Raw genomic sequence first — 15,026 nt, forward strand, 5'->3', positions numbered from 1 at the left:
TTGAAAGGCAGAATTAGCCAAATGGAAAAGGAGGTCCAAAAGACCACTGAAGAAAATACTACTTTAAAAATTAGATTGGAGCAAGTGGAAGCTAGTGACTTTATGAGAAATCAGGATATTATAAAACAGAACCAAAGGAATGAAAAAATGGAAGACAATGTGAAATATCTGCTTGGAAAAACCATTGACCTGGAAAATAGATCCAGGAGAGATAATTTAAAAATTATCGGACTACCTGAAAGCCATGATCAAAAAAAGAGCCTAGATATCATCTTTCAAGACATTATCAAGGAGAACTGCCCTGATATTCTAGAGCCACAGGGCAAAATAGAAATTGAAAGAATCCACATGATGCCCTCCTCAAATAGATACCCAAAAGAAATCTCCTAGGAATATTGTCATCAAGTTCCAGAGCTCCCAGATCAAGGAGAAAACACTGCAAGCAGCCAGAAAGAAACAATTTGAGTATTGTGGAAACCCAATCAGAATAACCCAAGATCTGGCAGCTTCTACATTAAGAGATCGAAGGGCTTGGAATGCGATATTCCGGAGGTCAATGGAGCTAGGATTAAAACCTAGAATCACCTACCCAGCAAAACTGAGTATCATGTTCTAAGGCAAAATATGGATTTTCAATAAAATAGAGGACTTTGAAGCTTTCTCAGTGAAAAGACCAGAACTGAATAGAAAATTTGACTTTCAAACACAAGAATCAAGAGAAGCATGAAAAGGTAATCAAGTATCGGAAATTGCAAGGGACTTACTAAAGTTGAACTCTTTTGTTTACATTCCTACATGGAAAGATGATGTGTATGATTCATGAGACCTCAGTATTAGGGTAGTTGAAGGGAATATGCATATATATATATATGTTTATGTATATATATAAGTGAATGTGTATGTATGTATCTATGTGTATATGTATGCATGTGTATGTATGTATATATGTGTGTGTTTTTATATATATACATATATATATGTATATATATATATGTAAAAGAGAGCAGACACAGGGTGAGTTGAAGATGAAGGGAAGATATCTAAAAGAAATAAAATGAAATTAAGGGATGAGAGAGCAACATACTGAGAGAGGGAGATAGGGAGAGATAGAATGGGGTGGATTATCTCTCATAAAGGTGGCAAGAGGAAGCAGTTCTGTGGGAGGAGGGGAGAGGGCAGGTGAGGGGGGAATGAGTGAACCTTGCTCTCATCAGATTTGGCCTGAGGAGGGAATACCATACATACCCAATTGGGTATCTTACCCCACAGGAAAGAAGAGGGAGGAGGATAAAAAAAAATAAATGGGGGGGGATGATGGAGGGGAGGGCAGATGGGGGTGGAGGTAATCAAAACAAACACTTTGGAAAGGGGACAGGGTCAAGGCAGAAAATTCAATAAAGCAGGATGGGTTGGGAAGGAGCAAAATGTAGTTAGCCTTTCACAACACGAGTATTGTGGAAGGGTTATACATAATGATACATGCGTGGCCTAGGTTGAAGTGCTCGACTTCTTAGGGAGGGTGGGTGGGAAGGGAAGAGGGGAGAGAATTTGGAACTCAAAGGTTTAAAAACAGATGTTCAAAAACAAAAAAAAAAGTTTTGGCATGCAACTAAAAAATAAGATACACAGGCAATGGGGCGTAGAAATTTATCTTGCCCTACAAGAAAGGAAGGGAAAAGGGTATGAGAGGGGAGGGGGGTGATAGAGGGGAGGGCTGACTGGGGAACAGGGCAACCAGAATATATGCCATCTTGGAGTGGGGGGGAGGGTAGAAATGGGGAGAAAATTTGTAATTCAAACTGTTGTGAAAATCAATGCTGAAAACCAAATATGTTAAATAAATAAATTTAAATAAAAAAAAAGAAGTTGTAAAATTATGAAGTTTCCACTCATAAAACACTAAGAATCAGTGAAAGCAAAAATACTTTAAAGAAATCTTGGCACTAGAGCAACTAAGCAAAATCATTTAAAAGAGTTTACAGATGAAACTGGAAAAAGGGAAACAAACCAACGAAAGATTGAAAAGATCTGCAAAGATTTGTATAACAAATTCTTTTCACTCTCAAGGCTACAGATCCCTTACATTTAGACTCTAACATCACAGTCCCAGACATGTTTATAGAGGAAATGGCAATGACATTGTATAAAACAAAGACAGGAGAAGTAGTTGAACTAGACCAAGTACGTAAAAAGAGTGATACAATTTTTAGAGCATTGAGGGTTCAATTCTTAAGGTACATGAAAAAAAGTAAGATAACAAGGATATGGGAAAAACTGAGACTTTATTATTAACAAACAAATGAGACCAAGGGAGCATCAATAACTACTGATTCATATGTCTACTTTTCTATTTTTCAAAATTTCTATGAGATTTATCAACTTACATAAGCCTTAAGAGGGCATCCTTGAGACGTGTATTAGATGGTAATATACAGGCATTCATAAATGATTTTTTGCATCTTTATTATTATGCAAGGTCCCAGTATGCTTTTTATCTGTTAGTTTTTTAAAAAGGATTTAATTTGATAGAGCAAAATGACACTTAAAGGTTCTCTTCCAACAAAGTCTTTCATGCATATATGAAAATTATGTAAGATACTGTGAAAAACATAACAATAGAGACAACTTTGTTCTACAACCATCTGGACATTGATATCCAAAAAGGTATGAGATAGAGATGCACTCTCACCCAACATACTTACCACTGCATGGAGGTGATCCATCAGAGAATACAAGCTGAGGAGAAATTGCTTATGGGCAGCGATGTCCTTTGCTATTCTTCTTGTTTGATATTGTGTTGATTAAATCAAGCCATGGAACACTGCTGAGTCTCCCAAATGAAATGCAGAAATACTCTAATGAATTTATCTAACTATCCAAAGAGGAAAAGCCAAATGGATAATAAATGTTTATTGTGCAGTTATAATAGGTGGTTGAATGAGCAATCTACAGAGGACAGACATTGCAAATAGGAATGAATTGGCCCAAATTGAACAGGAAAAGGAAAAGGAATTAGATTGATTTTGAAAAAATTATTTTTGTGACATTTCTTATCACTGAAACAAAGGCTCTTCTTTTTTTATCACCAGTAGTTGTCTGGTGGTGCTTATAAATGTGATTCACAGAACCAATCAATCAATCAATAAACATTTATTAAGTTCCTACTATGGTCCAGGCACTGTGTTAAGCAATGGAGACACAAAAAGAGCTTCAAAAAGCTCACAATCTAATAGGAGAGAAAACATGCAAACGAATATATACAAAGAAGTTATATATATGACAAGTAGGAAATAATGAACAGAAGGAAAGCACTAGAATTAAGAAGCATTGGGAAAGACTTCCTTTAGAAGATGACACTTTATTTGGACTCAAAAGAAATCAGGAAAGGCAGTAGGTGGAGATGAAGGAGAGAAAATATTCCAGGCATGGGGGACAGCCAGAGAAAATACCCACAGCTTGAGAGATGGAGTGTCTTAATTGTAGAATAGTGAGAATTCCACTGTTAGTGGATCAAAGAGTACATGGCAGGAAGTAAGGTGTAAGAATACTGGAAAGGTTGAAGGGAGTTAGGTTATGAAGTACTTTGAATACCAAGTGGAGAATTTTGCATTTGATCCTGGAGGCAATAGGGAACCACTGGAGTTTATTGAGTAAAGGGTGTGGGGGGGTGACAAGGTCAGCTCTTCATTTAAGGAAAATCACTGTAGTGTCTGAATGGAAGATGGATTGGAATGGGGAGAGACTTGTGGTAGGCAGACCTTCAGCAAGCTGTTGCAATGGTCCAGGAGTGAGGTGATAAGGGCTTGCACCAGAGGAGAAAAGGGGTTATATTTGAAAAAATGTCACAAAGGTGAAGTTAGCTGACCTCGCAACAAATTGGACAGATAGTGAAGAGTTGAATGATATATTCTCTGAATTCTCTGAAGGACTGAAATTGAAGATCACCCAAAGGGCAATGCAGAAGGATATGGTGGACTCTGGTAGACTAAAACACATTACAAGAAATTAACTATGAAGGAGACACTATGTAAGGCATATAAAAGAGTTGGAGTGAGACATTTTTCCAGCCTAAGACAACTTAGGAGGTCAGCAAGAGAGATCTGTGACACTGGTTTTGGAACTCGCCTGGAGTGCAGCAATAGTAGCTACAGTGGTGGGCTTTAGAGATGGCTGCAATGGCACTAGCAAAAGCAACTCTGGGAGTTCAGCCCAGAGATAGTAAGGGGGCAGACAACTAGTCAGAAAGACTACAGGGAAACCTTTGTGGCACTGGCTGCAGCCGGTATTGATTGCTAACTCAATTGTCCATACGCCACGTTCTGGGTCACGGTTCCAGAGTAGAAAGTAGCACTTGTCATAAGTCACAAGGAGGCAGGGGGCCTTGGTTGCATTTCTGAGGCAAATAGGGGCACTAGTGCTTGTGGCTGCAGGGGAATAGAAAAACCTTCCTGGATAAAGACATGAGTGCAGACCAGAAAAGTGGTGACCACACCTCTCCACAGATCACTTCACCTTGGAAGCAGACTCCCAGAACTAGCTCTGAAAACAGTAGCACAAAAAATGCTGAAGCTTGGGATAGTGCCTCCCCAGCCACAAGTGAGCTGAGTCCAACTTTAACATAAAGTTCAAATCAAGAAATAGGCTGAAAAAAAGAGTAAACAACAACAGAAGAACTCTGCCATCAACAGCTATTATGCTGTCAGGGGAGACCAAGATGTAAACTCAAAAGGAGACAACAATGTAAAAAAAAAACAAAAAAACAGCTACAAGGAAAGTATCAAAGAAAAATGCTAATTGGACTCAAGCCCAGCAAGAATTCTTGGAAGAAAGAGATCATAAAAATAGGGAAAAGGACTCATATGTACAAAAATAGTAATAGCAGCTCTTTTGTAGTGAAAAAGAATTGGAAATTGAGGGGATGCCCATCAATTGGGGAGAATGGTTGAACAAGTTGTGGTATATGAATGTAATGGAATACTATTGTTCTATAGGGAATGATGAGCAGGCTAATTTCAGAAAAAAAATAAAGTTTCAGAGTTTAAAATTTACATTCCCTTTGTGGCATATAACTGTAATGGAATATTGCTGTGCTGTAAGAAATAAACAGAGGGGTGGTTTCAGGAAAAAAAAACATGGCAAAATCTATCTAAACTGATACAAAGTGAAGTGAGAAGAACTGGGAGATCATTGAGCATAGTAACAGCAGTATTATAATGATAATTAACTGTGAGAGACCTAGGTACTCTGATCAATACTACGATCCAAGAGAATCCCAAAAGACTCATGATGAAAAATTGGTGTCCACCTCCACAGTGAGAACTGAGGTATTTTGAGCACAAATTAAAGTATAATTTTCTTGCTGTTCTTTATTTCTTTATTTTTAGGTTTTTATTGTGATATGGCTAATATGGAAATATGTTTTGCATGATTTCACATGTATAATTGATATTATTTTGCTTGTCTTCTCAGTGTGTGTGGGAGGGGCAGGAGGAAGGGATACAATTAGGAACTCAAAATTTTAAAAGAAAATGTTAAAAATAAATAAATAATAAATAAAATCCCCTGGCTTTAAAAAATTGCTTTCATGGAGAAAAACAGACTTTGTCAAATAGTCTTAAGTGTGATTATATACATCATCCTATTTTTTAAAAAGCGAAATGAACAGAAAATTATACTTCTGCCGGGAAGTTGGACAGCAAAGTATTATCAGATGAAGACTGAAATGGGCTAAGAACAAAACTAGATTGTCTTTATTTTATTTCAGTGAATCATATATTTATAATAAAAATACATGATTTAGAAAAAAATAAGAATCATTTTTTATGACCAGCTAAAATTTCTGATTACTGAATTTTGGTTTTACACTGCAAAGTTCAAAATGCACAATACTCTTTAAACTGTGCTGCTTAACCCACCTGGACATTGGTTTTAAAAAAAAGTGATGGAAATTTTTTGTTGTGGAGATAGTTTTTGGTTCCTAATTAACATACTGGTGGAATTATTGGTTTTTTTTTATTAAAGTAAATGATTATTCACCAAGGCTCCCAAATTGAATTTCTTTGAGACTACTTGAAAGTTAAGAAAAATACAGAAACAAAAACCTGCCAGCTCTTGATTTTCTTCAAAATGTACTCTACAATTAGCTTTATGATTGGCTAATTATATAATGTAAATAAAAATATAAAATTGTACCCCTTCATGCCACAGTATACTTGGAACAGCATATGCATATTTTTGTGTTTTGTAGCTTTGCACACCCAAGACCCTAGCCTCCTCCCTTTGCTTGCCCTGGCTTTGCCACTGTTTGCAATGAAAAGACAAATTTTTGGGAACTGAAACATTCAGGCCATCTGTTTCCCTGGGGGCAATTTTGCACACAGGAGAGAATGACATATTCTACATAGAGGCCTTAGTGACATACCCACAGAGAACCTGATGCAGAAGGAGAAAGTGGCCACTAATAATGACAAGGAGGAGAAGATTCTATTTTATAACTGTCTTTAGAAAACTGAAATCACTCTCAAATATAGTGGGGATTTTTGGACAATGCTAATAACAATTGTGGTATATGAATTGGGCAGCATAATCCACACAGTTTTACTGTCAATTGTTAACTAGGAATCTCATATGATCCTTAATATCTCCAATCCATGTAGTGACAGGATTCTATGTAGCGTTACTCTTTATCTTACTGCTTTTAACATTCATATAAGGCCCTTGATTTTTTATAGATTTTATACATATATCTATAAAAATTTAATAGGTATATATATAGATATATATCTATATATGTATAAATATACATACATATGTAGATGTAGATATATATGTAGATATAGATATGTGTGTATATATAAACATATATATGTATATGTGGGTGTGAGTGTGTGTTATATATATAAATATAAATATATATGAAAATAGATATCAATAGTTTTAGTGAGGATGTGTGTCCCTTGTTTAAGTGAGATAGTATGGCCTACTGTATTGGACAGTGCTGAATGTAGAATCAGGAAGACCTGCTTTCAGATCCCTCTTTAGGCATTTACTAGCTTCGTGGCCCTGGAAAGGTCACCGATATTCTCTGAGCATAAGTTTTTGTTTTGTTGTTGTTCTTAACCTGTAAAATGGGGACAGTAATATCACATTTCTCTTAGGATTGTTGAGATAATCAAAGGAGATTATATGTATGCATGTATATACATACACATATATATGTATACATACATGTGTATGTGTGTGTGTGTGTGTGTATATATATATATATACATAGTTATGTATGTATGTATGCATGTATAAGTGCAGTAGATAGAGCATTGGCCCGGGAGTCAGAAGGACCTGATTTCAAATCTGGCCTCAGATACCTACTAGTTGTGTGACCCTAGGCAAGTCACTTAACCCTATTCGTCTCAGTTCCTCACCTATAAAAATGAGCTAGAGACATAAATGGCAAACCACTCCAGTATTTCTGCCAAGAACATCCTGAATGGGGTCATGAAGAGTCGGACACAACTGAAATGACTCAACGATAACGACTATACACGTGTGTGTGTGTGTGTGTGTGTGTGTGTGTATCTTCAAAAACTTTAAAGTGCTGTGTAAATGCCAGCTATCATCATTATTATGTCTGTTCTCATTACATTTTTGAACAAAGCTATTTCTGAAATCACATCTGGCACGGAATCTTGTATTATTTCCATGTATGTGTGAGAGACCTCTTGTCAGACGAGAGCTTTTAGCACTGCATTTTGTTTTGAATTAAATGTTTTCTTTTTTAAAAAAAATCAATAAAAAATTCACTCTAGCAAGATATTCCATTCTCCACAGCAATCAATGAGCTATGTGACCCTCAAGATGTACACCAGGGTCTCAACAGGCTTAAAGCTCAGCGTGAATCAGCGTGAATGGTGGCCAAAAAGTCTAATGTAACTCGGCTACTTTGAATGGCAGAGATTAGAAAAATAAAAAGATGAGATTGCCAAAACTTTTCTCAATCCTGAGCCTTCTTCTCCTCTATGGTTTTTGACAATTGATTACATTCCCCTCTGAATACTTTGGAGGCAGCTAGGTGATACAGTGGAGACAGCACTGGATCTCAAAGTCAGGAAGACCTGAGTTCAAATCTGGCCTCTGTACTGGCTATGTGATCTTTGGCAAATCAGTTAATTTCTGTCCACCTAAGTTTTCTCAACTGTAAAATGGGGAAAGTAAAAGTACTTACCTCCCAGGATTAATGTAGAGATCAAATGAGATGATATTTGTGAAGTATTTAGTAGTGCCCGGCTCATAGAAGGCGCTCTCCAAGTTCTCCTTCAGTCTGTCTGACAGCTCCTTCTTAAATCTCTTTTCCTGGTTCAACATTTGTGTTACTCCTATTAAGTATGAGTTTCTTCCAAAGCCCAGTCCTGGGCCCTCTGCTTTTCTCCCTCTATATTACCTCTCTTGATGATCTTATCGGGTCCCATGGGTCTATATTATTAGCTCTATAATAATAGCATAGTGTCTGTGTAGATGATTCTCATATCTATCTATCTATCTATCTATCTATCTATCTATCTATCTATCTATCTATCTATCTATCTATCTATGTCTGTCTGTCTGTCTGTCTGTCTGTCTGTCTGTCTATCTTCCCACATCTATACATCCAGCCCTAGTCTATATATCTATATACTGAGCTTCAGTCTATCAAGTACCTTTTGGACTGCCTTGAGTTAGATGTTGTGTATGCATTTCAAACTCAGCAGGTCCAAAACAGAACTTATTCTCTTCACTCCTCTCCCCCAAACTTTAAACTTTCTGAAATTTTCTATTAGTGTTGAAGGTGCTGCCATCCTCCCAGTCACCTAGGCCGTACGTTGACATCATCCTCAATGCCTCACTCTAACTCACCACACTTATCTCACACATTGCAAATCCTGTCTGTTGTTTCTGCTTTCACGATGTTTCTGTGCTACCTTCTCAGATCTCATATATGTCTTTCTCTAGACTCACATACCACCACAACCCTCCTTCAGACCCTCATCGCCTCTGGCCTGAACTATTACAATAGTCTTCCAATTGGTCTCCCAGACTCTAGCTTGTCCCCACTCCAATCATTCTCCACTCAGCTGCCAAGGTAATTTTCCTAAAGTGTAGGTCTGTTATGACACTGTCTTGCTTAATGGGCTCCAATGGCTTCCTGTTACCTGTGGGATAAAATATAAAGTTCTGTGCCATTCATAGATCTTTATAAGTTGACCCCTTTCTATCTTTCTATTCTTCTAACATTTTATTCTCTTCTCCACCCTGTTTCAGCAAAACTGAGCTACTTCTGATTCATTGAACATGAGACTTCATCTCCTATCTTTGTTTCTTTTCACTAGTTGACTCACATACATGGAATGCCCTCCTCTCCTAGCTCCACTTCCCTGTGTTCCTTCAAAACTCAGCTCAAATCTCACCTATTATAGGAGAGCTTTTCTGGTACCACCAGAAGTTAATATCTTCCCCTCTCGAGGTGACTTTCATCTCCTCTCCATATGTCTTGTATCTACCTAGTCGTTTACATGTTATCTTTATTAGAATATAAAGCTCCCTGAGAACAAAGACTATATTTTTGCGTTTCTTTGTATGTCCTGTGCTTAAAACAGCAAAAAGTGCCTAATAAATGTTTTTTAATTGACTGATAGGATGCCTTTGATATATAAACAGACTATTCTGATATTTTTCAGAGTTAAAAAAGCATGTGTTCTATTCTGTAATACCTATGATCTTCTCAGTCACTCAGTCTGTGATCTTGTGCATTTCTTTGAAGTCCTCCTCTATATTAAGTCTATCACTGAGTGCTTTTAAAACTTGTCACTTTCAGCATAGAAGTCATCTGTTCTTGGTCAAGTCCACTCCCTTTTCCTGGCTATATTGTAGTAAAACTTGTTAACCCCTCACCTCCCTCAGTGCCACAGAACTGGTGAGGGAAATGATTATTTCTCTCTTATATTAATAATCAGTTATTGAATTAGGACCAGGACTTTTTTTAGAAGCCTATAGGTTGTTTGGGACGTTGAACTGAAAGACATTGTTGATGGATGAGAATGCCCAAATCTGGGGGCAGGGGTGTATGTACATGCTTTTGGATCCTGGGTGGGAGACCCCACCCAACTAGAAAACCTCACAAAGAATTTAAGCTAAGGCAAACTCTGGCACGCTGTGTTTTAGTCTGTCAGATCTGAGTACAGGTGGACCCCCTTTTGTCTAGATTGCCCTAGGTAGGGGAAGTCTGGATAAGAGATAAGTCTTTTTGTCCAAGACTCATCTATCAGAGTCACCCCAGCTCCTCATTAGAATAAACCCACCTCTCATTATAATAGTCATTCTCATCAATTATTAATCAATCAGAGTTGATTGCCACCCTTAGGAACACCCACTCTTCTAAGGGCATATAAGTGTTGAGTGAGTTCCATGAGAGGTCTTTGGCATTAGAGACTACCACTGACCTGTTTTATAAATTATCTGCTAGCATGATTAATAAAATGATTAATTATCCAGAAACTATGTCTCTTGAACTTTTTATGTATCACACTGGGGAAAATGTTTTAAACAAAAGAAAGATTTCTTAATGGTAATAAGAATCTCCAAACAATCCCAGTTGCAAATAATTCTATATTCATTGAAGAAGCTATCAAAGGCTATCAAAGCATACTCAGTGAAGTCCACCATAATATACAATAAATTGATCTAACAACTTATGTCTGAAAAGGAATGCTTTAATACTTCAGGGGATCTGTCATCCTATTGATAATGGTATTCAGTTTCTAGGTACATGCTACTAACCAAAACTGCTTCTGCAGCTGTGTGATTCTTTTCCATGCTCTTTTTAGACATCCTCTGCTGAGGATCCACCTAACAAATCAGAGAACTTCTTCTAGGTCTTTTTATACTTGGAGCACACCAATGAACTTTGGCTGTTTATCCGTTGTTGTGTTATGAATACTACATGAAGAGCCAGTCTTTTGTTCTGATCATGCCTGTCCTTAGTGATATCCCTTACACCACTTCTTCAATGTAGATCATCACTAAGTATATACTGCGGGATCTTTGCGCCTTCCATGCATTTCTCTATTACTCACCTATACTTTTAATTTGAGGACATAGTGTTGTTCCAAGATTCACAACAGAGTATCCCTGGAAGAATATTTGTATTGAAAAGATGCTTTTTCTCTTGAGACCAATACTGCATAAATTTTCTCTTTTTTCTCTTATTCTCTTTTGTACCCAATATTTTGTGCATCTGTAGAGAATGTTCCCTAAAGTTCCACGTTGTTATCTGGGCAATAGGCATTATTTTTCCCTGTTGTAAGGAACCTAGGGTATTAGGACCATAGATTTAGAGCTGGAATTGACCTTGCAGGTAGTTAGGTTAAACTCCTTTCATAATTATCACTGAAGATTATCAGTCTTATTTAGGAGGTTCTGCAATGTTTTGGGGCTTAATACATCATCAAGATTTAGTCAACAAATATGTATTTGGAGTACTTAACCATTTAGATGGAATCATCCTCCTTCCATTTGAAATCTGTGCTGGATATTGTCCATGACAGTGATAAACACTTTTGGCAAGCATGTATTACCTTGTCCTATCCTTCTGTTAATATCAACAATCAGAGTGTCTTTGAATAATGTTACTTCTGTAGTTCTATCCTTACAGGTGTCTTATATTAGTTTCCCATATGCTTGGATGACCCTCTTTTTGGGAAAAAACCTATAAAGTAGCATTTTATACTAATGAATTAAATATTTTTTTATAGTCAACCTAACACTAAGCACTATGTGATCCTGTATTTCCTAGAGTCAGCTAGGTGACTGCAAAATACAGTCTGCAATACACCATCATCTGTGATTACCTTCCTGTTTTCTTTTTATCCCTTCATCAAGAAGGTCCTTAATGTGCATATATTATTCTTATTTTGTAGAGGTGGGAAGTAGGTATATAGATCAGTTAATTATTGACATCTTCAGGAATCAAGATCAACTTCCAAACCTTGATGATGGAGTAGAGCATTGCTTTTGCAGAGGTTGAAATTCATAATTATTGACAAAATCACCTTTTTGGGGAAGTAATAGCATCCCTTGTTTGTTTTTTCCCTAAGTGTGTAGCATTCTATCCTCTCTCAAGTATCTTGAGCATCAACCTGTCAAAACCTTCAAACTTTTGACCCCTCTAGAATGAACTTCCTCTGCACACACTTGATCTTGTCCAACCCTTCTTCCCATCTTTGTATTCCTTAGTGCTATTTCTGTTTCCTCGTGGCTTCATTTCAGCCTGTGACATAACCACTTGACTGTCATATTTCCATTGACATTATATGGAGAAAACATGTTGTTATGGAAAATTTGTCAAATGTTTTGCATTTTTCATCTATTTGTTGTCTTTCCGGCTTATTCTTAACATTCTCAGAATCACCTGATTTAAATGGATCTCTAATCAGGTTTTGATAAACTTACCCTTCCTCCATTGTTTCTAAGGGTTTTATGAGACGATGCTGCTCATAATTTTTCATTTTGCCATAATATTTTATAAGTGAATTTATGTTCTTTTATGTCTCTCTATGGCAATACAGCAAAGTGTGGGCTCACTCAGATTATTTCTAGTCTCTTTTAGCCTCCTTGTTATGGTAATTTATTGCTCTGGATTAAAATTCCTCAGGAAATGGTCAAGGCGTGTAATAGATGTCTCTATTCCTTCCATGACTTTCCATTTTTTAAAGCATCAATCAATAACTTGTTAAAAAAATCAGATTGTGGCTTTTAATTGGACAGTTTAATTTTTAATTTATATGATTTCTCCTAATTTGGTGTTGATTTTGATCTTGGCTCTCCCAAGTCCTATGGTGCTCAGATGTTTATTCAGAAATGATTCATATCAGTAACCAGTCATTCTCTATCAAAATAAAGTTTGATATTTTATTATGTTATTTGGTGCTTGTCATGCCCCATACTTTCAAAATCTGTTCTTGAGGAAAGGATTCTTGGTATATAGATACTGGTGTAGACACATCTGTGTAGTCTATAAACCTTTATTCTTTTTTTGTTTCACATCTCCAAGCCATGTTTTAACATTTTTTTTCACATCCAAAAAAAAGGGAACAGATGTTCCTTTAACAGACCTATGCCCATTTCTGAACTGAAACTACTTAGTATTAATGTAGATGTTGATTTAATTTAGTTGCTCTTATTGACTTTGTAGAATTCCTTTTGCTTTCTCATATTTTGTCATGGATGCTGGTGCCTAAGTGGTTATTCTCTTTATGGTGGTCTTTTCACAAATGCGTACCATGAGCATTGCAACATAAGATGATCACGTATGTCATGAAATATGTTTCATCTTGCTTTTGGACTCGTCAGAAAACCAACCCAACCAATCCTGTTGCAACAGTAACCAAGAGCCATTCTAACATTTAGCTCTAATTTTCTCAGATCTTCTATTTTCTTTTACAATGAAAATGTCAAGATTGCATAGATACTCCAGTAGTATGCTATTTTGTTGATCATTAGACAAGGATCTCACATTTAAAATATCAATAGTTAAGTCAGTGTTTATAGACAGTAAAAATCAGTGAGATTCCTAGCAGTGTTTGCCCTCTTTTCTACCACTGTGCCCCTGTGGCTACAGAATCATAAAGGACTGCACCATACTTGAGGCTGTTCTGTATTTTTCTTTCCTTCATGGGTTGCTGTTGCCAAAAAAAAATTCATCAAAGAGAGGCTAGTGATAAGACTTTCCAGACTTAGGCTTGTTCTCAAACAGCAGATAACTGTTTGTTACCAGGACTATTTTTCAAGTTTTTCCAACATAATGGCACCTGTGTGAGTATGATCTTCAGGAACCAAGATCAACTTCCAAACCTCGATAATGGAGTAGTGTCGCTTTTGCAGAGGCTGAAATTCATAGTATCCATATTTAAATATGTGACTACATGGGTCCCTTTTAAATTTTGTCTATCAATATGCCCGTATAGTCACAAACTTTCAAAAGTTAAAATTATCAGAAAGACAATCAGTATTCATCATACACCTAAAAGACCAGTGAAGAGCTCATGAGGTTTCATTTGAATTAGGCTTTTTTCATTTCTTTACAAATCTTCAAGAATAACCCTTGACTAGAAACTACAAAGCAGATAACTAATGGCCATAGTGAGTAATAGAGAAGGATCATTTGTTGGGGAGCAATTTGAGTTGTTAAAACCACCAGATCAGATCTTCCACTTTCCTTTCTGCAATAGAGTTGCAATCAGTGACTCTGACTAATCATCCCCACCTTTAATTGAATAGAGGTACTTTATCTTCTGGGATTTCTCATTTCCTTCTGGTTTCCCAGTGATGAAAGAAGGAGGAAAAGAATGAACCAAGTGAAGAAGGGGAACTTCACTTAATTATCCCCTATATAAAGACAGTAAGAGAGCATCTGCTACTGGAGAGTCAAATTCTATTGGGTTAATTCAAAGACCAGAAGTCAGCACCAAATGGTGAGTCATAGATTTTTCTGTACAAGATGAAGGCTTTCCTTAAGTATTTTAGAAACTGCTGAGTTTCTAAAATTCTTCCAGGTTGATCCAGAGTTTGGTTAACTTAGGTAAAGGTGCAAGCCAACCATCTCAATAAAGATGGCACTGCTCTCATTGTATCCTGCTGTGACGGTTCACTTTCTGTGACTTTAGGATTATGCAACATTCAAAGGAAACAAGCCAGTATATAGTATACAGTATACATCCTGGATGACAGAGAGTGAGGAAGAGATGATTCTGAGAACATAATAAAAAAGAAAATTAAACTATGAATAAATAATTGAAAGTGCATGATCTAATCTTATTGCTTCTATTCCACAAAGGAACACAATATACATGTTGATAATTATGTTTTAATATCTTTTAAAATTAGAGAGACATTTTGCCATTTAAAAAATTCTACTTATTTCACCTAAGTGTTTAACTTAGTGTTTTTAGCTTTGTTTTTTATAACTCCCACACATGAAATGTACTTTTTAATTTTAA

This window comes from Trichosurus vulpecula, chromosome 4 (genome assembly GCF_011100635.1).
Source record: "Trichosurus vulpecula isolate mTriVul1 chromosome 4, mTriVul1.pri, whole genome shotgun sequence".
Lineage (NCBI taxonomy): Eukaryota > Metazoa > Chordata > Mammalia > Diprotodontia > Phalangeridae > Trichosurus > Trichosurus vulpecula.